The following is a 23,359-nucleotide window of genomic DNA, read 5'->3' as shown; positions in this document are numbered from 1 at the left end:
CTAACTTATGTAAGTTGTACACTGCTAACATTTAAGAGCTCCTCTATCAAAACTTACTCAAAGTAACATTAACTGTCTGCAAACCGCCGCCATTTTGTTGTTTATTTTAGTGAAAAGAAATACTTAATGATTCCTTAAATAAATAAATAACTAACCATCACGCCGCTTCTCCGCAGGGGTAGGAGAGGATGGAACGTCACACCACTCTATCTTTGCAAACATTCTTCGCCTCTTCCACATTCATGTATCTCCTCATACATACCCGACGATTATTTCGACACCTGACTTGGCCGCTTTCAAGTATTTGACATACCTAGATTATATTCCCCATTATCATAAAACATTCATAGTTGAAATATTCAGGATATTTTTAATAGAATCTCTGGAACGCCTCAGTCCCTATTTTTTTATTAGTCACCCAAAATAGGAACATGGAAAGTATGAGAGAAGATAAGAAAACGGAGGTATCTCGTTTATTTATCTAACTTAGATAGTAAACAAAAGAACGGAACATTAAAACATCTCTTAAAATAAAATAAAAGACATGCAACGAAACGATATTAGAAGTGATTGACGCTACAATCGTTTGGCGGGAAACAAAGAAAACTCACGAAAACAAACGAATCATTAGAATTGAACTTCGAAAAGATGGCATAAGAACGGCGCTGAAAATTATCTCATCCAAGACCCAAACCTTTAAAAAAAATAATAACAATAAATCACTATTTTATAAACCAGAATGCAGTATTTTAGATCAAAAATGATTTATCCTAAATACATTTTTTTTAAATCAATTATAATGACAATTTTTTGTTATTTATTCAATAATGACGATAGAAAATCGGCCGTTCGGCAAGGCCGATAGTACTACTAGCGCCACGGCGGCCGAAATGGAAATAATTGCTATTGAACAGTTTTAATAAGGTCGCTTCACACACACTCACTTTACCGCCGAATAATTTGTGACCATTGTTTATCGAGTAAGTACACATACATTTTTACTTAGTGGCTTATTTTCACTTCGATTGATCTATAAACTATCATTGCGTAGATAAAGCAAAAAGACCCATCCGCTTCTTGCATTTGAAAAAGAAACACATTTTGTTGCGGAGTAGAAAATGGCATATCAAGGCAACCCCGTTATGTTTGATTCAATTTATTGTTGGTGCTCTTTTGAGGAGGTGGCTCGGCTCGCCTATCAGCGTAACAGATGATTTAGTTTGGCGCAGATCAGGCGTAAGACAACCTGCTAGCGGCGGTCGTATCGCGCTGTCGCCAGTCGCGTTCCGCACTTCGTCCGGGGTGGTTCTGTGCCGAGCGCTCTCCGCCAACTCTCAAACAATGTTCCGTGTATCATAAGGCGCTATCTCTTCGCTCGCGAAAGTAACCAGTGACTACCCGATACATTTACAATATTGTGCGTGCTTTCATGCGGTGAGAAAAAAAAACAACCGTGAAAAATTAAGTGTTCAATGAAAAATAACACAATTTTTATTGTTTAATGTGCTCTAAGTGTTGTCATCGCATTTATGTTGGATTGTAAAGAACTAACAGTTTATTGGATTTACTGAAAACAAAGGTATGTAAATAATAATTAATTACATTTTTTATGACAATTATTATTTTTTTTAATATTTACTTTTAAAAGTTCATAATTAAGATCATTTTCAAAAGTCTATAATTAAATTTTTTCTACTTAAAAAATATTTGCAATTTTATTGTTCACTATTGAATATAAATTTGTGACAATTATTTGCGACACCTTTTGTTTCTAATAATTTATGCTCAATCAAAATTTTAAGTTATAAAATTATAATAATGTTGATATTTCGTGAAGTTGTATTTTTGTGGATTTTTATACTTCGGAAAAGTTTAAAAAGTTTGATGGTGTGCGAAAATACAACATCGAAAATAAAAATATATAATAGTAAAGTTTTCAAATCTCCATTAGATCCGCATAATTATTTTCGTAAAATCAGTCGCTTGATTAAAAAAATATATGGCGTGTTTTAAAAAAAGTTTTAAAATAATGTGAAAAAATTACTTAGTTTCGTGAGCCGTGCGTTGAGAACTCCGATAGCTCACTCACGTAAGCACTAAACACATTAAGAACCGTAAAACTAATGTGAAAGAAGTCCACTGTATTTACGCATCAAACTCCTTTGTTTTGGGTTCATTTATCTTTTCTGCTCCCGTTATGAGATAATTCCACTTTCGTGAACGTTTTCTTTTTCTTTCTCAATACAAATCAGTAAATGAACGCGGCATGAATATAGCGGTTTTCGAACGGTTTTAAAAATAAATAACTCGATCAAAATTAGCTTTTTTTGAATATTTAATAAAAATTGGAGAAATTCGTTTTAAAACAAATTAATTTGATGCTCAGTTTTGCAATCATTGTTAAGATTTATTTACTAATTATTTTAAAAAATTAAAGTTTTAAAATTTCATTTGATTTTATAATTTTTTTTAGTTTTATTTTTGAAATCGTTATTTTAACAAGATTTTTTCATAATCGCTATTTACCAAGTGAAAATGAAGTAAATTGATGATTGAATAATTGATAAATATTATCACAAAGTGACTGCTAAATCAATTTTTGAATTAATTGAAACAAGTATTTTTATGTAAGAAATTTTGGTTTTACTTGATAAATGCCACTATTGTTTAAAATCATTATTTGCCAATCTTTTTTACCAAGTTTTTTTTTTTAATCTGTACTTTTTAAGTAAAACTGAAATTAAAAATGTGTAGATATGAATTTTTTTAAATGTATATGAAATTAATGAATTTATTTTTAAAATTAAAACATGATAATTTAGAAATATTTTTTTCAAATCCTTGTATTCTCAATATTTCTTGAAAAAATAAAAAGTAGGTATGTCATTGGATCGCGACAAACTTATTGATTTTTTTATAAATTATATTTCATACACATTTTAACATTGTAATACCTACTTTTCATTAAATTTTCGTACAAGCAATGAATTAGGTAATTAGATGTAAAAATATGAACAACCACTCGTTATATCACTTATTTCACAACCGCGAACCAGCGTTAACCTAATAAAATTTCCGTTGAATTCACATTTCACAAATGTACATTTAATTTAAATATGTACATTTTTATGTACAGTAGGAAGTTTTTTTTTGTTGCTGTTGAAGATTCCTTTGTTTGGAGAACAAATCACTTTGTTATTCAAAATCATAATCACGAATATCTTTGCTTCATTGAATTTTCATACGACGTTAACAGCTGACACCAGAATATAAAAATAGTTAATTTTTATTTTTTATGGAAGATGGTCTCAATTTAAACATAAATACAACATACGAAATTTAAGTATTGTGGTTATCGATCAGTATGGTGAATGTTACCGGACAATGGCAGGTCGTAAATAAACCCTTTAAATGTCCAGATTTCCATATTCTTCTTCATCTATGTTGAGATGTCAAAATGTTTAAATAATAAATACAATAATAATTACACAATAATTACACACCTATACTTCATGACACTACTCAGTAATATTATACATATTTTCTGCACAGCTTACTAAATGGTATTAATGGGGAAATATTTAGATATCAATATAATTTAAGTCTTTAGAAATTACAACAAAAAATGGCACTTGTTTAAGGCCCAGTTATCAATAGCCCGCAACTTAAATTTCATTAATACCAAGAACATTTGACGTATTTATTTTTTTCACACCGTTATTGTATTGAAAAAAAAATCTGCGAAATAAATACGTACATACTGATATGGCTTTGAAAAGAAAAGAGTTATTGCAAGGCAAGGAGCTAAAAAAAATTATAAAAATATTTTTTCAATATATGTATATACTTACCTATAAAAAAGTCAAATTCCAATATGTATATATTAAAAAAAATGTGTGTGCAAATACGTCAGTCTGACTTTCTGAATTTGAAGGTTTGAGATCTTTGCCATGAAAAATGGCAATTGTTGATGAGTTTTTTAACGTTTTTTTAATCGTAAAAAATATTTAAATTTCTTACCATATTTATGCATGTATGTACCTGTATAATTGTGTATAATTTCCTGATATAGGACTGTGAGCAGTCAGTGTGTACCCACCGCCCTGCCCGATATATCATCAAGCGTTACATCATTGTTTCCAGTTAGCGCAAGTTCGTCACAACGCGATAATAATAAATCCCAGCCGAATCACTTCCAAAGGAAGCGTTCATCCGGTTATTTTTTTCCAAGTTCCCGACGCCACGTGGTCGGGATAGGAAATGCCCCGACGTTGGAGTGGATAGCTCCTACGTCACGGACCCTCGGCCAATCGCACAATCGGACATGTGTGCTAATAATTATTATCTGTCATAATTACGCGCGTCACCTATGACGCTCAGGCTGTTGATACATTGTTGAATTGTTGTTTGTACACGGGTATGCTAAAACGGACGTAAAATCAACCCAGAACCATTGAAACCGTTTGATTATCGAATCAGGTAATAAAATTTAAGACAGGTTTTAACTCACGTAAATAAATATGTATACTTAAGTGATTTTTACTCTCATATTTATTAAATATCACCCTAGATTGGTACCTGAGGCGCAGAACTTATCACCATGCCTTCATGTTATTAACGATTAAGATAATACTGTGTCAACACGATGCAGTGACCTATGTACCATTTAAGTCACTTTTGCTTGGCAAGAAAATAAACATCAATGCAGTTAGTCATTTTTAACAACTCAATATATTATATTTACAAGTTTAAAATCCTTTCGGATTTTTTTCAGGGCCTTGCCCTAAGCTAGTAAGATATTAAGCTAGTAAGACATCAAACAGTCGATGATCACGTTTTTGTAAAAAATACACTCGGTCACTTTCTCCTGTATGACTACGATATTACAATATAAAGCGTCTGGGATATGTGGAATATCCCGCGACGTTTTCTTTAACGTAGATCCGACCGCTTATTTTATTTCCGCGCGACCTCAGTTCAAAAACTCGATAATGAAACACCATAGAAAATGACAGATGTCAGTGATCAATATGGCGTGCAAGACGGTGTGTGCATTCACGTAGGCCGGTGTACCCGGTTGTATCACAGGCCATACAACATACAGTGTATGGTATGGCATACACCATACACCCACCGATGGGTAATGTAGGTAGACGCCCGCAGCCCGTGTCGGCCGAACGCCGCACTATAGACTTGCGCTGGCCTGTACCAATATTTGGACACTCCTTCGTTCAAAACGTGGCCCATTTATTTCATAACAGTTTTATAACACTATACCACTAAGGGGCAATTTTAAAAAGCGATAATTAGTATACATAAAATTGGAAAAAAAACACCTATTTTTTTTACCACTTGAGTTATATTTATTGATAATAATTATATAAACTAATCACACTAACACATACCCATCGTCCTTTTTTGATTTTTGTGTAGAATAAAGCCAACATTTGAATATGTATCCAGTGAATGATATTAATTTATTTACAACATTTTGAGTATGTCCATATGCTTGTTCACAAAATCTGGATTATCTCCAATTACAGGAGTTATTTTCATATTATTTTTTGACATCTCATCAAAGATGAAGAAGAATATCGAAGTCTGGGCATTTACATATTTAATAAAAAGCTTCTTTTCATCTCACCAATAGATCTCAATAGTCTCTAGTGAAGTTCTAGTGACTAGTGCAAATGTGAAGAATTTTGAAATAATATACAATTTATTAAATTATTATTATCAATCAAGTTTTTTTGGATTTCTAAATTGTCAAAGATATTCAATTATAATATTTTTTTATGTACAAGGATTTAAAGCATATTTAGTTCATATGTCTTAAAATGATAGTAGACGTGTATAGTTAAGAAAAATGAATAAGGTTGAAACTTCTTACAACTATCTCACATTCAATAAAGTATCAGTACTACAGTTTTATAACGCTTCGCCACTAAGGGGATAAGTAAGGCAATAATTAGTATAAATAATATAGCATTACACTTTACGCCGATGTTGATTAATCGCTTTGGAGTGTGTAACGTGACTATCACTTGGTGCAAACACGTTATTGCCCTGAGCGAACCCCGCTTTGCATATCGGCGCTAAAAAGCAAAAAAGACAAGAGATATTTATTTTTGCACCTTTGCTTAAACGGCTTTGTCTGCATCAAATGCATCCGATTACGCGTGGTTCTTGACGCTAAACTCATCCATAATTAGGAAATTATACCTAATATTATCATTTATTGATTCGGCATTAACTTTGTGTAATGACATGATTATTTTATTAAAATTAAACACTTGAGTACACCAGTTTGATGAGTTTTATTTATATTTACGACTAGTTTCGAAAACATCTGTCGTTTTCGAAACTAGTCTTAAATATAAATGAAACTCATTAAAGTGTTATATTCAAGTGTTTTATTTTAATAACCTAATATTATCTGATATTATTTGATTTTATTCGTCTTTTTCTTGACTCTTCTGTGATCTTTCATGAGCTGTACCAATATACTTTTGAAATCATAATGAAATCAAACACTCTCTTTATCATTCATCGTTTACATTGTGTTTAATACCACTTAAAATGTACAAAATATACAATAAAATCCATACATTTAAAAAATATTATTCTTTATATGTATATACATATAACTTCTGTCTAAGCAGAGACTCCCAACCTTTTTGGGCTTATTGCCCCTTAGCAGTTCTGGACCTACACCCTAGATTAACTCTGCACAGACGTACAAACACTTGCTTACAAGGGGGAGGGAAAATAATCTGCTCGTATTAATTTACAAATGTGTATATTCCCGTGTCTCTTAAAAACCAGTTGGATTCGGCGTTGCCAGTATTGCATTCTTCGGTTCCCATTTTTCGATTTAGTCATCGTCGTTTTCCACTTTTTCTTCTAGAATTTTCTTGCTGCCTTTTGTAGTCCCTTAAATATGTATGAATATTTTAAAGATATTTTTTAATGCACCATTTTCGCAAAAAAAAACTTCAGCAATATAAGCATACTTACATATAAGAAAAAAATCTCCTCATGAAAACTGATAATAATTTATAGTTTATTTTAAATTCAAACAGATTAAAAATTCATTTCTAATAATAAATTTTGCGTCAAAATTTGACGAAGCACCGAGATATTTTTTTTTTAATAAAATACCCATCCGAAAAATAATTGAAATTATAATATTTTTTGATTTGGCATTAACTTTGTAGAATGACATGTTGATTAAAAATTTAAACACTTGTAATCTATTTCGTATATTAAAGCGTTGTAAACTTTGTGGTATGGTAATATAACACTCTGCTTATCATTCATCGTTTGCTTTGTGTAAAAATGTGATGATGGAATGATTATTCCTAAACCGGTTATCAGGAAGAAGTGTTTTTTCAAAGTGGTATTACACAAAGTGAACGATGAATGATCAGGAGAGTGTTACTTTTGTAATCACTTTTCGATGAAAACATCCGTAGTTTTCGAAACTAGCCCTGTGAAATGACATGAAACTCAATACTTAACCTTTCCGGGAGTATGGACGTAAATGAACGTCGGCGCGAATTTTTCTCAAAGGAGTATCGACGTTAATGAACGTCGAAGTCTATCTGTCAGTTGGTATGATGTAATTTGTATAGTAATGACATCTGTGGATATTTGTATTTAACTTAGTCATAAAATAAAACCTTAAGATGGTGAGCTTTTTTTATTATTGAAATTATTTTTACAAAATTTATATCTTCATAATACAAAGATTTTATTTTGAAAAAATACATATTTAATGTAAAGAAAACCCACTCCCCAGAGAAAGTCAGACATCAATTATTATACTCCCGGAAAGGTTGAGTGGTATAAAATAGTTCTATTATTTTATTTTTTTAAATCTCATCAAAGATGAAGAAGAATATGGAAGAACGGGGCTGACGACCGTCATAGGCTGGTTTAAGTGATCACTTTACACACTAAAAAATAAAAATAAATAATATGAAAATAATTCCTGTAATTGGAGATAATCCAGATTTTGTGAACAAGTATTTGAACACACTCAAAATGTTGTAAAATAGTTTTGGTTAATTAGCATATAGGAAACAACCACAATTTTCGCTTTCCGCCTTTTGACGTATTCACAACCCCCGCATACAAGAGACATTATACATTATTATGGCTGTATTCTCGATCGCCCACCCCTACTATAAAGCGTTTGATTAAAAATATGGGGAGCGTGTTCCGCACTATTACCTACTGCAAGTCCCCGCTTTTATTTGATTATCCGATGACACTCGTTAGGGTTTCCTTGCGAGGTTCAAATCATCCAATAAGCGCTATAATCACTCTGCTAATGCTGTTTAAAAATCATATTTGCTGTAGAGAAGGGATCGCGATATTCCATTAAAAACCTCTGGATTAAATAAACATGGCATTAAACCATTATAATTTAATTTGACTTTCGATTTAAATATTTGAAAAACTAAATGCAATTTGAAAATCAGTGATTCCAATTTTTTTTAATTACCTAACGTCCAAGTGATTCTGAAATCTAGCTTCGGCTTATGCAACACCGTTCATCGTGTCCCTACTCAGGCTTCAACTTTATAAGTTTCATAGCCTATGCCTACTCGTGAGTGATCTTTATGTTTAAAGTTACTATAATTTCATGTAATTCATGAGCGAAAATTCTAGGCAAAAACACTCTTCCAATTACCATACAGTACGTCCTCTACTTGCGTGATTTCGACTTACGTGAATTCGTACTTAAGCAATATTTTTTAAACTACTTTTTCTCAAGTCGTTCTTAAATAAACTATTGTGTTGATGGGATAATGAGAGAGAAATAGAGAAACGGCACTGGCACTGATTTTTTTAAAGTTCTGTCCCTTTACTTTTCCACAAAGCCTTTACTTCTAAAGGATTATCTGTATTTTGAAGGTTGATGTGAAAAATACGCCACTAACACCTAGACCAGTTGGAAATATTTTTTTTTTATAACGTACAATTTCAACATCGGTGATTCCATTTACTCATTCGGAATATTATAAATGTCTCTTTTAGCACGTTTTTTTCTCAATAAATAAATACTGTAACTTCTCTTAAAAGTGCGAAATGTCATTTTTTTATATGCGTAAAATCACATTATTTGTTATATTACAGCGTCTCTTTCATTGCTTATGTAATGCCCTAGTTACAGTGTTGTAATTTATTTATATAAACTTCATGACTAAAATCACGTAATAATAAACGTAAATCAATTGGATGTCTTTTTCAAGATTAAAGTATCATTTTGTAAATTAAAATATATTTAATAATATATTTATTTTTTAAAAGAAAAGGGAAATATTTGTGTTTTTATTATTTACACAAGTATTTCAATTTAATACTAATTCTGTGAGCCTAAGCGGCTTATTATTAGAAATAGGTATCAACTTGTGGTAGAGTGGGTTCGAACCGAGAAACTCTGACTTAGTCTGCGACACTAACCACGGGACCACAACCCGACAATCTAGATAATAGTTGATAAAAAAACAAAGATGTTTCTGTAAATTTTTATCTAGCAACAAATACATAGTCTTAATAAGAAATCGGTTGAACCCAAAATTAATATCTTACAAATATATTAAGGATCAAAAAGTCCTCTGCTTCAATAACTGAAAAAATGTTCATTGTTGAGGTCAAAACAAGCGCTTGACCGCTTTAAGTGCAAAACTAAACAAAGAATCTTACAAGTTGTAATCAAGAACATTCAACACTATTATCTAATACATATCGCTCACTCCTTTCAAGAACGTCATAAATCAAAAATCGTCAATTTTCAGTTAAGCATGTTTTCGGAATGTCCAGAAAATGTACTATATCCCAGCAAAAGAGGCATATTTTTAACTTAATATTTACCCGATACAGGGCAAAAGTGTTGTTTTTGCATTTTGAAGAAAAGCTATTGTTTAATTTTTTTAATATACTTAATTTCTTCAAATGGAGAAAAAACCTTCAGGTTTTACCTAAAATGATGTGTTGCACACAATAAGGGGCTTGATATTTATTTTTAATACATTGTAATATATTTTTAAACCTAAAAAACGTTCTTCTGAAAAATCAAGTTTTTTTATTTATGCCGTTCTTGAAAGGAGTGAGCGATATTATAACAGTATAACACAGAAAAGTCGGTCCGTTTAAAATAAAAATATAAATAAAATTAGCGAAGTATGTTAAAAATGTTTCTTATTTTCCTCACTAGCTGCTCAGCCGACGCCTTTATTTACTGACACATTATACATTACTACATCAAACAACTTGCCAGAATAGACCAGGGGTGGGATTCCTTACGGAAGTTAACGTTTAAACATCGTACTGTAGATATATTCAACTTTGCTTCTATTCGGCTTAAAAAAACAAAAATTTTTCTTGAATAAAAAATCAGTAATTTATTCCTTTTAGAATGCCAAAGTCATAAGTAATTATATATCTAAGTAACTTCATTGCTATCTTTATAAAATTTATTTAATTTCCTTTTTTCCACCCCTTTTTTTATTAATAAAATTCATTTCTTCAGGGTTTATTTTTAATCAAAAACATTAAAATACTCTCACCAAAAACTTCCACACACTCCATAGAAATCCTAAATGTTAATTTTATTATTCATTGCAATGAATATCTTATATTCTTATGCACCATTCGGTGCGGATAAGGGTAAGAAGAAGAAAAATGTTAAAGTTATCCACATTTAATCTTCACATTCGTTTGAAAATGCCATAACCAGGCGAAACAATTGTCACAATATCAATTTTGATGTGTTTTTTAACAATAAAATACAACTTCTGCATTTTCTAAAAATCTGTGTTTGATTTCACAATAAATACATAAATTAAAATGGAGTTCTACAAATTAAACGCCGAATCAACAAATAAAACATCCACATTACTTAGTTAAATCGGTAACTTCTGCATGGAATCCCTGCCTTCAGATGTCATAATAATATTCTCCCGATACAATTCTTCTAGAATCGTACAGTTTACAAAAGAAATAAAATTAATATTTAGATTTCGTGTCGACTGTTGTTTTCGTGAGCACATTCCACTTTTACGGGGGAATTTTCTGATTTAATATGCCGACAGACGATGATATTCTTGATTGTCAAAATATTTCAGCTACTTGTTTTCGCGAGTAAATTTGCTGTCACTCTGACGACGCAGTGTCGTCACATAAAATTTCTGACATAAACTAAACAATTATATTAATACAAAATCTCTAGTTTATTATTCGATGTTATGAAATCGTCTAAATGTACACAAAACAGAATCGTTCGCACTAAAGTATGCTGTAAACACTGTTTACGCAATTAATTCCAATCTATATATTTATATTTTGAGCCTAATTTTGACCGCCTCCGTAGTACAATGGTCAGCACGCTCGGCTACCGTTCTGGAGGTCTCAGTGTTCGATTCCCAGGGGGGGTCAAATAGATATAAGTGATTTTTTCACTATAATATTTTTCTAAAATTACCTTGTACTGGAACCTGAAGCGGAGGGCTGATAACCTTTCCTTCATGTTTTAAGGATCAAGATAACACTACGTTTATAAGATGCGGTGCCCAATGCACCATTAGGCGCAAATAAGGGTTTGAAGAAGAAGAAGAAGAATTTTTACTTAGTGCATTGATACAAATGTATACCGAAAATTTAGCAGCGTACTCAATGTATCGCTTAATCGTTTGACTATGATAAATGAGGCCCTGGGTTCAATTCCCAATTAAAACCAAAATTCAATGCATTTTGTGATTTTATTATAGCCTGCGATCAGGAATTGAATTTTAATTATTTTAAAAATAAATTAATTATTCATATCTTTAAAGTGTATTTTTTTCTTTGTACCCTTAGAAAAAATAATATTGATTTTAGCCCTTATAGAATTACAACATGAAAGCAAGTAACTTCTCTTTTCTTACCTTACAAAAGTTTTTTTTTATAAACAGTTGATATTATCATATTCTTCTCACGACACAATATTTTACGATATGAAAGTTTACAAGGAATAAATACACTTAAAATATCACTTTTTCGTATGATATTTTCCTAGATAAAAAAAAAACTTTCTAACTCTCTTTTATGATACATTTACATGATATAATAATTATCCATTTGTTAGTAATGCTGTTCAAATAAAATAGAAAAAAAAGTATCTTCAATAGATGTAATCTTCAAATATCCAGCAACGAAAAACGTCAATAATCATAATCTGGTAAATAAGTATTGAACATATTAGAGCGTAATAATACTATTATGAATATTCTGACATTTCAACCGCAGAAAATATGTAAACACAAAACTTTTTAGCTTATTTGAGAACTGTCAACATGTTTTGAATAAATGACAGATTGCGATACCGCGAGCGCTCGAAAGGCGGCAGAGGCTGACACCTAGCGGCGGAGTTTGCAAACTCGTCTCCGCATACAAAATGACTCGAACGATAAACACTGCGAATGAAGACACCGCCTACTATATAAAATACTTTGTTCTTATTTAAATATTGAAGTAATATATAATCATGTAACTTGTCTTTATTACATTGTTACTAGCGTTTATAACACATTCAACAAATAAAGATGAATTGGCAGAAAACGGAAGAATGAATAATAAATTACTGAATATTTACTAGAGAAGGTAAACTATCTAATGTTGGCCAGTATACAGAAATGATCCCGTTAAATTTAACTTTAACTCAAAAATTTAGAATAAGCTTCACATACGGTGTTTGAAAATGATGCGGAATGCATCGAAACACGTGTAACAGTAGATTTTATTAAATAAAAAGTGGTATTTACTAAGTAAAACATATTATTTATTGATTCGGCATTAACTTTGTGGAATGACATGTTGATTATTTTATTAAAAGTAAATTGAATATACCACTTTAATGAATTTTATTTATATTATATATACGACTAGTTTCGAAAACTTACAGATGTTTTTATCTTCTAGTACAAATTAAAGCTAATAGTTAGTTTAGTTTAGTTTAGAAGATGAAAACATATGTAAGTTTTCGAAACTAGTCGTATATATAAATAAAACTCATTAAAGTGGTATATTCAAGTGTTTAATTTTAATAAAATAAGTAAAACATTCATTTTAAAATATATGTTATTCTTAATCTATGTTGAGATGTCAAAAAATCTAATTATCTTTTGTATTTATTTCTGTTGTGTTTTGATTGTATTTTATTACGCGTACTTAATTACACGAAAGTAGGCTGTCAAGTAGAGTGAAGTGACCTTTTTACCTCGATATTCCATTCAGTATCCAGTACGAGTCGTATAACCCATTAAATATTACATTTGCGTAACAAAATCGGACTCACGGAACGTGTTCGTACAATTTACTCTTTTTTTTTTTTGAATTACCTAACGTCCAAGTGACTCTGAAATCTAGCTACGGCTTATGCAACACCGTTTATCATGTCCCTACTCAGGCTTCAACTTTAAAAGTTTCATAGCCTATGCCTACTTGTGAGTGGATTTACTCTTTATGTTTAAAGTTACTATAATTTCATGTAATTCATGAGTGAAAATTCTAGGCAAAAACACTCGCTTACAATTTACTCGGGAGAGCTTTTCCGCTAAGTCGCGTCCCGACCGAGAGAATACTGCCTGACAGTAAACAACCTTTATTGTGACACGTTACTTAATCCATTGTGTTGATGAAAACCACATTAATATTAATAAATAACCACTCACCGAGACGTACCCGTCTCTTCGTCAGGACAATCACTACAACAGACAATCACTACGCTTGCCTTTGCTGTTGCGGGCCTGATGGCGTGGTATGCTCTTCCACCAATGGTTAGAAATAGTGATATGATCTTTAGAACAAAAAAACTGAAAATACAACTGTTTTCTAAATCATTTCCACCATCTTCTTTTCCCAATTCATTCGCAGTGAAGCGCCCTTGAGGTAGTATTTTACGAACATGGCGCTATATAAATTATCCAAATTTATTATTATTATTATTATTATTAACAGTAGACAAAAAATCTGTTTTTTTCTGGTCGTCCTCGATTCGATCTCCCACTCACATACGCCAAACATACTTTTTTAGTCATTCTTTCGTTATCCATTTGGTCCGCATGTCCATACCACTTTAAGCACTCTTCTTAATTTTTTCGATTATCTCTATTTAGCCTTACATTATTATGTGAAAAATTAAAATGTGCGGAATACATTATAAATAACTTTTTCAATCATACTAATGTTAGTTTTTATTTAATGCCAAAAATAACTTGCAAATTTTAGTACAACACGTCTTCAAAGGGCATTTACCTCAATTATGTACTCCAATAACCCAACATAAAAAACTATATTAAATTAGTTTGAATCACCTTTTTCCATCATAATTTTATTTGAATTAATCGCTATAAACTGGTCAAAAGCATGCTAACCAACACATAAAAATGGTGTTATAATATGTATGAGTTACACCAGTGTTCCGCAAACTTTTTCTGTTCAAAGTACACCTGCCAAATCAAGAAATTTTTGAAGTTCATCAAAGAAAAAACAATGTTTATTTAATATTGATTTATTATAAAAACTAAATTAAAGCGTAAACATATATAACATATTATATTTACATTAATTGGTTCGGCAGTCACTTTGTGGTAAAATCTATCCATTTTTAATTAATGTTTTACTTAGTATGTGGTATTTACTAAGTAAAACATTAATTAAAAATATTATATTTTATGCAAAATGTGAGCCTGTTTAACTGAGCTAAATTTGAGCAATTATTTATAAGGATGTTGTTATCTTCAAAAAACTAGCTTTTTTCCGCAGCACACCAACTAATCACCACAGTACACCAGTGTGCCGCGGCACACACTTTGGGGAACACTGAGTTACACCACTACAGGCGCATTTTTATTCCTAACTAAATCATTTTTTAAACCCCAGCGATCATCCTTCTAAAGAAACCGAATCGCTTTTTGCCGTGGAATGTAATACACAATACGGTGATTCCGTTCCTGAACAAGTGTCTACAGTATGTATGCCCAATATTTTCTTGGAAGGTTTTCAGTTTATACCTCTTCTACCTCCTATGTTCCTCGCTGGCAGCTCTAACTGACCGACAGCCACTAAAGCGCAGTTATACCATGTAAATGGTATATGTGAGACGCACACAGCGAGCACTATGGCAGGGTTTTGCATTATAATATGAAGGTAAAACCCAAAAAAATATTTCAAATTATAAGGCACGATAGTGAAAAAAAAATGCGACAATCGATTGCACACAGCTTTATTCACGAGCATCAAAGTTTAATATTTGTTATATTTAAATAATTTACTTTATGGTTAGTCATTTTTAGTTTTTTTAAGTATATTTATTCCGTACAAGAAATTCAATAGTTGAAAGAAAAAATAAGTATTTTTTATTTATTTTTTACAAAATTGCTTGTAATGTTAGTAGGTACCTACCTATAAAACCACTCACCGAGATGTCTACCGGATTCGAGACGTATCCATCTCTCCGTCAGGACAATTACTAAATCAGCATAATAATACTATACATCAGTACCATAGCAATATTCACGCACTTACAATTACATACAATTTTAATCACATGCGTTTTAGGTCAACCAAAAACGCATGTGATTAACATTTTGTGTAAGTTGTAAGTATGTAACTTGTGCTACGGTGGTGACGTGTATTATTGTTTATATGTTGATGTAGTGATTCAATGTTCAATATTTAATTTCGGTATTCCTATAAAAACAATGTAGAAAACATATTGTGTAACTTTTTTTTATCCCCGCCAGAATGTCGACTCCAATAGAAAGTTAACGTTTTAATTATGCGGCGTAACTTCATATTTACTTCTATTCGGTAAAACACTTTTTTTGGTAACTATAACTCCCTGACAACGGATCGAATACCGGTTTAAAAATGCCAAAGTCATTGGATATAAAAAGTCCGGAACTACTTAGTTAATGCCTTATCTATCCACTGTAATCGACTACCAGACGGTATCGAAGACTTCCCTATCATATCTACTATCTTCCCTGTAACCAAATACTGCTTTTTTTTATTTAATTTTAAATAAATCAGAAATAATATGTTTCTAATCAAATTTCACCACGCCCTTGTTTTTTCGCTTATTTTTAATGCCTTAATAAAATTTCTTATTTACGCGCATTAAATTGATCAGTTTATACGAAATTAAACGCATTATTTACTTACTTTATGTATTTTTTATTTACTTTGCGTGTATAATTTTTTTCCATGCTCTCTTATCACGCACGCATTTTGCGTCCCAGGGTATATATAAGAACGGGATTGACAATTCATCATTCGGTTGAATCCAGCAGTCATTTATCGCGATCCTAATCCGATGAAACTGTTTATCTGTCTTGTAGTAATATTATGTATAGAAATAATTTATTAAATGTAAAAATCAAACACAGATTTTTAGAGTCTACCAAATTAAATGTTATCGTTAAAAATATAATTTGTGACAATTGTTACGCCTAGTTATGGCATTTATAAACTAATGGGAAGATTAAATGGACTGATGCTCCTTGTAACATATGTTATTATAATTTACGGGAGAAAACAATAGCTAATGGAGCATGTAGGTATGTATATTTTATATTAATATCCAGGGAAAATGCGTTTTTAACAATGAAATATAATTTACTATACAAATTAAACGCCAAATCGATGTATAAATATAAATGTGGAATTTATATATTTTTTCTTTATTTCAATAAGTTGTAACCTAATTTTCTCTAAACCCAGGTAACATTTTACGTAATTGTTTTTTTTATACTTAAATCACCGTTTTTTAACTGAAAAAAATACGTTTTTCTTCAAAACAAATATGTGGTTTTGATAAGAAGAGTTAAAAAATCTTTATACAAATATTTTTTCAATACATATTTTAAAAAAACAAAAAAATCCAATATGTATTATAAAAAAATTGGGTGCGACTTGACGTCCGGCTCTACATAAATTAATTTTATCACAGAAAATATGGCCTCAATCGCGATTTCAAACTGATGAAACTGTTTATTTGTCGTATGGTAATATTATATGTTGAATTTATATATTTTTCTTTATTTCCCTTTAACCGTTTTGTGTTTTATTAATTCTCCTCACGGCACGACAACCTCCGCTTCCTATTGCGACTGCGCTGTGTTTATACGAGGCCGCCTCTGTCCTCTGCCATGGGCGAGAATAGTTCCACATTCGACAGTCACTCGCGACTCTTCGCTTTCACTTTACTAGGGAATGTCGAGTGAGGTAACTAACTGACTGGTAGCGTTTTTACGCCAGAATATCATTAGAACACACCATACGAAGGGACTGGTCACTATGTGAAGACACTGAGAAATCAATAAACAACGACAATGCGTGATGATTAACCCTACTACTACTAAACTATCGTAAAAATTACGACGATAAAATGTCAATTCCTGAATAAAAACAATGTTCGCGTCGTCCCGAGCCCCCTGTTTCGCAGCATCTTCCTGATGTACCTATATTTTATTTTTTTATTATCACGCGATCTCTTAAACCCAAAGAACGTCACTGTTACTTCTAAATTATAAACGTAAATTCACAGTAAAATCGGGATACAATTTTGTTTCACATTTTCAATAAATTTCAATAAAACTTAGTTCGAAAAAATTGCTTTGTAAGAGAAGGTCTGTCAGGAAGCCTTGATGCTTCTGTATCAGATCTGGGAATGCGGTGGGACAGCTTTCAATATTACTTTGAAATTGTAAAAAGTGTTTGATTGTCGTATTAATCCCTGTTTTATTCAATGAATGACATATCGATTATTTTTTAAAATAAACAATGAAATTACTGCAATTTTTCGAAACTAGTGGTGTGTAATGAAATAAAAATCAGTAAGTGGGATGATACATTTAAAAAAAAAACATATTCATAACTCGATTGAAGAAGCTGTATAAAATGATAGATTTCGCAATATTTATGACATGTTGCTGCGCGTTGCTTGGTACAATTATGCTCACCTACCGATATAACATGTCCACGACAGGTGGACACGTTAGATTTCGAATCTGTCCAGATTTGATCGTCCGAGTTAATCGCTCGTTATCTTATGATCTCGTGATGTGTGTAAGTTAGGAGTTAGACTTTTATATTTGGTCGAGGGGACAGGTGTGATGGCAGGATGTCTACGATACCTGAGCTGTGCGGACGGGGATAGGCCAAAGCCCTGAATTATTGAAGGGTGGCGTTACAGGGTTGAAAACCAAAAGAATGTGCGAGCTTCGCACATGTATGAATGAAATGCATGTACGTAGATTTCCAAATCACAAAGTTAACAATACTTCAACAATATATTACTGAGAAGTTCCTGACTGGCTCACACTATATTATCCCTCCTGTTCCAAACACAGATTTAAATAAAAACATATATATTTGGTTAGAGTAATCAAAAATCCACTTAAGGATCTTTAAACCTTGTACATAATAAGCAAGGTAAATAATAAACGAAAAAGAATAGAATACTATAGTATCGTAAAAAATACGACGGAAAAAAGACGATTCCTGAAAAAAAAAACAAAGTTTGTCTTTTCTGCGCCCCTTGCTTCATAGTACCGTCCTAATGAACCTTTAATTTGTTTATTATTACCTGATTCTCTTAAACCCAAAGAATGTCACTATGACTTCTAAAATAATAATAAAAAATCCATCATATTATTTATTTTGTTCTAAATATTTTTGTAAAACCACTTATCGAATGACATGTGGATTTTTTTAAATAGTCAACATGTCATTCCACAAAGTTAATGCTGAATCAGTTAATAATATCTTATATATTCCCGTTTTATTTCTATGTCGTATTTTTTACGAATGTGTAGTAACAACGTCACTAGTAGGATAGTTTAGTAATCTTGGGTTAGTAATAAAAACATTTACAATCGGTTTATTATTAATATTTTTTTTTTGTATTTTATATTAATACTATTATTCTAGTTCTACTTATAATACCTATACCCTTATACCCTTTACTATGAACTAAATTAAATTGTATACTTACCCACACACAGGTCATGCCTTAGTGGCATATTTTTTTGTATTCATATTTTTATTTTATTCATTTTTTTGCATTTGAATTTATGTCATGCAATGCAAAAAAAATTAAAATAAAGAAAGAAAAATATATATATTGTAATACAACTTGTGGTTAACGCGTTTGATATGGTTTGCGTACTCTAAATACCACATCGCACAGCCAACATTCAATTAAATTCAATTCAATTTATTCAATAATTAATATATACATTACAAACTAACATTTAATACATTTAAAAAAAAAAACAAATTAAAAAGTAAGCAAGAAGACTCTTGTTAAATGTGTAGAAGAATCCCGCTTCGAAAAATTCTTTCGGACGCATGGAACAGATCAATATCCAATGTGATATTGTTCAACATAGCGGTAGCTCTTAACATCAGTCATTATGGGGTTGGATTGTGTCAACCCTGCCCCCGGCAATAATAGGGCACCGAACCCCGTCGCAGAGTGTATAACAATGTGCTCACATCCCTCTTGTTTCCGAATATCAATAACGATCCCAGTTTTAACATTATAAATATGCTTGCGTTCTTTTTCCCCATCACTTTACATCCTGTCTCGGCGTATTTGCTTTGCTGCAAGCCCCGTGTAAAATGAAATGTATTGACCTTCCTCAAATGCCAGCGGTTATAATACATTATTGCGGTAGACTGGTTAAAATTTTCGAGATTTTTAATTGATTTATTCGTCGGACTTATAACGCGACAAGGAAGCTGTTCATTGTATTTCACCCTGCGTTTGCTATATACTTAGGTAAACATCTGTATGAGATGCATGAACGTGGAAGAAACGAAAAATTTTGCAAAGACAGAGTGGGGCACCAGTGACCTCAATCAAGAGCTATATCCAAAATGCTTTAACTTTGAAACCCATCGTCAAATAAAAAAATGTAATATACTAAATACATTGTATTAAGTCAAGTTTTTTTATGAATTTCAAAATTGACAAATTTTAAGTTGGCGTTTAACGTGTTAATTTTATGGATAATGCTTATCTCATCCTTGCATTCTTTCCTTTTATCATCATTCGAACATCTATCATACTTTTGAGAGATCGCTTTTAGATAGTTTTATTAATATTTTTGAATGTTCTAAATACACGGTCAAATAATTATACGCGTACGTGGTTATGGGCACATTTTTTAAAAACAACATGGATTCCAGAACTCACCTAGTGTCAAGCTTTCTACTTTAAAAAAAATATCATTTAAATATTTCATTTAAATATAAATCAGTACAGTACTATATTCTATCCTTTTGGTGAATTAAATTAATATAGATTGTAATTACGTAGGCTCAAGCACAGTTTCATGTAATTGATCTTGAAAATTAAATTTATCCGCAAAAAAGGTGCCGGAACGGCGTTCAATCGCGTTATATGAAAAAAAAGCCCTGGTTATAGCTAATGGCTAATGTCTCAACTAATTTTAAACTGTACAAGAAAATAATCTGCTTGACAGTTTCATGAATATAACTAGTTTCTATATCAAAACGCGTCGAGTTTGATATTAAAAACCTGTTCTTAATCAATAATTCTTATAAGAACACAAAATGAAGTAACAAGTATTGTGTTCGGTGTAATTTGCCGCCGTGTGTATCTGTTTGCTATTTAAAAAAAATTAAACACTTCTATCATACCACTTTTTAGTTTAATTTCATTACACACGACTAGTTTCGAAAAGTACAGTTGTTTTCATCTACAGGTGAATAGTGAAACTTAATAAATAAAACCCATTAAGTGGTATTATACAATTGTTCAATATTTTCTTATAATCAACGTGTCATTCCTCAAATCAATGAATAAATTCGAAGTCGCTTTTCTTTTTAAAAACCGGACTGCCGGACGGTGTAATTCCGCGAAGTGCACAAACGCTCTTACAGTCATACAAATTACAGTCAAGTACAAAACTTAAATCCAATAAATAATATACATATCTGTTCGCTGTTCCACACTTCCTACTGTTCAGGTGGCGGTAACAATTCAGCCATAAAAGTGTTATATTTGTCCAGCGCACAGTGGGGTATATTAGCGATCTGGGCGGCCAAAAGTCACTTTTAAAAACATTGTCGCAGGTGTATGAAAAATATATCAACATGAAATAGAGTATTTTGTTGATGACATGCAATAATTGTATCCCCCCCACGCTCATCTCACGTGTCTAATGGTCAGTCGCAAAGTTGTTGTTATTGTGAGTGCACGTGTTTCTCTTTCGCTGTTCGTTTAGTACGCAAACATTTCAGTGATTATTATTATTTTTTTGTATTACACGTATACAATTTAATAATGGATTGTGATCAAACAGGTAAGATAGTGTATTGTACATAGATTTAAGTTGCAATAGCTAACATATTTACTAAAAAAAACTAATTTAAATAAGTGCCTTTAAATGGATTTTTCCTTCATTTTTTTTTTAAATAAAGGATATTTAGTTGTGCTTCCGAGTGTTATCCGGCTATAATTTTGATTGTATCAAATAGCTTAGCCCTCTTTCTTTATATAAATTGAAATTTTTTTTGCAGAATTTTGCTCTTTTGCAAGAAATCGCTCTTTTAAGATGAGTCAGCACAATAATGAAAACTGAACTACGTACATTTTTTTATCTTTAAATTGTTACATTTTTATTTTAGGACCAGTAGATGTTAGAATAATGACTAGAAAACAGTTATTTATTATCATGCAGCAACAAAATGCTAATAAAATGAATGAAAAATTAGAATGCTTGCAAAAGTACCTTTTACAATTAGATAATTTTTCTGACGAGTGTGCAATGAAAATTAAAAACGATTTTTCGCATTTCAAGTCTGAAATGAAACGAAGATAGACTAATGCAATCAGAAAGGAGGAAACATTCTTGATAAAAAATGAAAATTGGCTTGACGGAACTTTTACAATTCCTTGGGTAATGAATCGATCAGGACGACCATCAAAGTCGTTTGGTGAATCAAGTCAGAGAAGCAAAAGAAGGAAAACTGAAGATTTGCGCAAACATATTGAATTAGATGTGCTCACCCATGCTACTCGGTCAAAGTTAGGAGAAAGCGGGATGAGAGATGCTTCTTTGGTGTTGAAAGAAATTATCTGTACACCTAAGCGTGCTACCAAATATAAGAAAGCGTATTCTCGTTGCCAGCAAAAAAATACCCGGATAACGCAATTGACTCCATCACAAGCTTTATCTATTTTTGTTGAAGCCGATCTTTCGAGAAGGCAATATGAAATAGTAAGGAGTTCTCATAAAAAACTATACCCGTGTTACAGTATCTTACAAAAAGCAAAACTCGAGTGTTACCCTGCTAAGGAAGCTTACAGAGTAACTGAAACTTGTGCCGAAGTAAACCTACAGAGTTTAATGGATCACACTACCACGCGACTATTGACACATTTAGAAGAATGTTTACAAAATTTTAATAAAAAAGAAAGAGAAACATTAGTTTAAATGTGCAAGTGGGGTTGTGATGGAGCACAACAAGCTCAATATAAACAAACGTTTTTAAATGATGCAGACTCCGATGCAAACATATTTAAGAGTTCGTTTGTGCCCCTACAACTTATTTGTTCCTTGAATAATAAGGTTATTTGGCAAAACCCAATTCCTTCTTCACCACGTTATTGTCGTCCAATAAGAATACGATTTATGAAGGAAACAAAAAAAATAACAAATGAAGAAATCGCTTATATTAAAAGCGGAAGAAGAACTGTGTCCGGACGAGGAACCATGGCCATCTTTCTCGGACTAATATTTTTTAAATTATTTACTACGATTTGCATTTATTAAAAAAAAAAATTTTTTTTTTTTTTTACGATAAGTAAAAAATATCTCCATATAATACAATGAATTAGTCAAAAGGCATATTTGGAATCGATTTAGAACGAAAAATAATATTGGCCGCCCAGATCGCCAATATACCCCACTGTGCAGCGCTTACGAAATGCATAAACACGGTGATTGCCGAGAATTTAGATAAAAAAATCCTCAACAAAATACGCTTACCGCACTATTATAATATTTATTCTGTTGATAAATCCCAACATAGATCAATATTGCGCCGTACGAGCTGATAACGCCCAATGTGTTATTGGCAAAGCAATGAATATATTGGCAAAGCGGAGAGCAATCGTGAATATCTTCCACATACGTGCTCAAATAACACAATATTCATTTCAAACGCTAACTCATTTGATAAGATAATCAATACATTTTTATTTTATTTCTACGTGTTTAAGTATGTAGTTTGAATAAAATATACTTTTATTTTTATTTTATCATACACATAATTA

At 31.5% G+C, this 23,359-nt stretch overlaps 1 protein-coding gene across 1 annotated transcript in view; it reads left to right on the top strand.

Moving 5' to 3' along the window:
• The first annotated feature begins 1,277 nt into the window (after positions 1-1,277).
• The window catches only part of LOC148311174 (uncharacterized), a 39,549-nt gene continuing 17,467 nt past the window's right edge, over positions 1,278-23,359 (top strand). Inside the window, exon 1 of the mRNA XM_088257165.1 lies at positions 1,278-1,579. The gene's annotated coding sequence lies outside the window, so the exon portion shown is untranslated. The remainder of the gene's footprint in view (positions 1,580-23,359) is intronic.

Source organism: Brachycentrus maculatus, unplaced genomic scaffold (genome assembly GCF_059751285.1).
Source record: "Brachycentrus maculatus isolate JH-2025_06_01 unplaced genomic scaffold, ASM5975128v1 h1tg000071l, whole genome shotgun sequence".
Lineage (NCBI taxonomy): Eukaryota > Metazoa > Arthropoda > Insecta > Trichoptera > Brachycentridae > Brachycentrus > Brachycentrus maculatus.
This window is presented reverse-complemented; position numbering and strand designations above follow the sequence as displayed.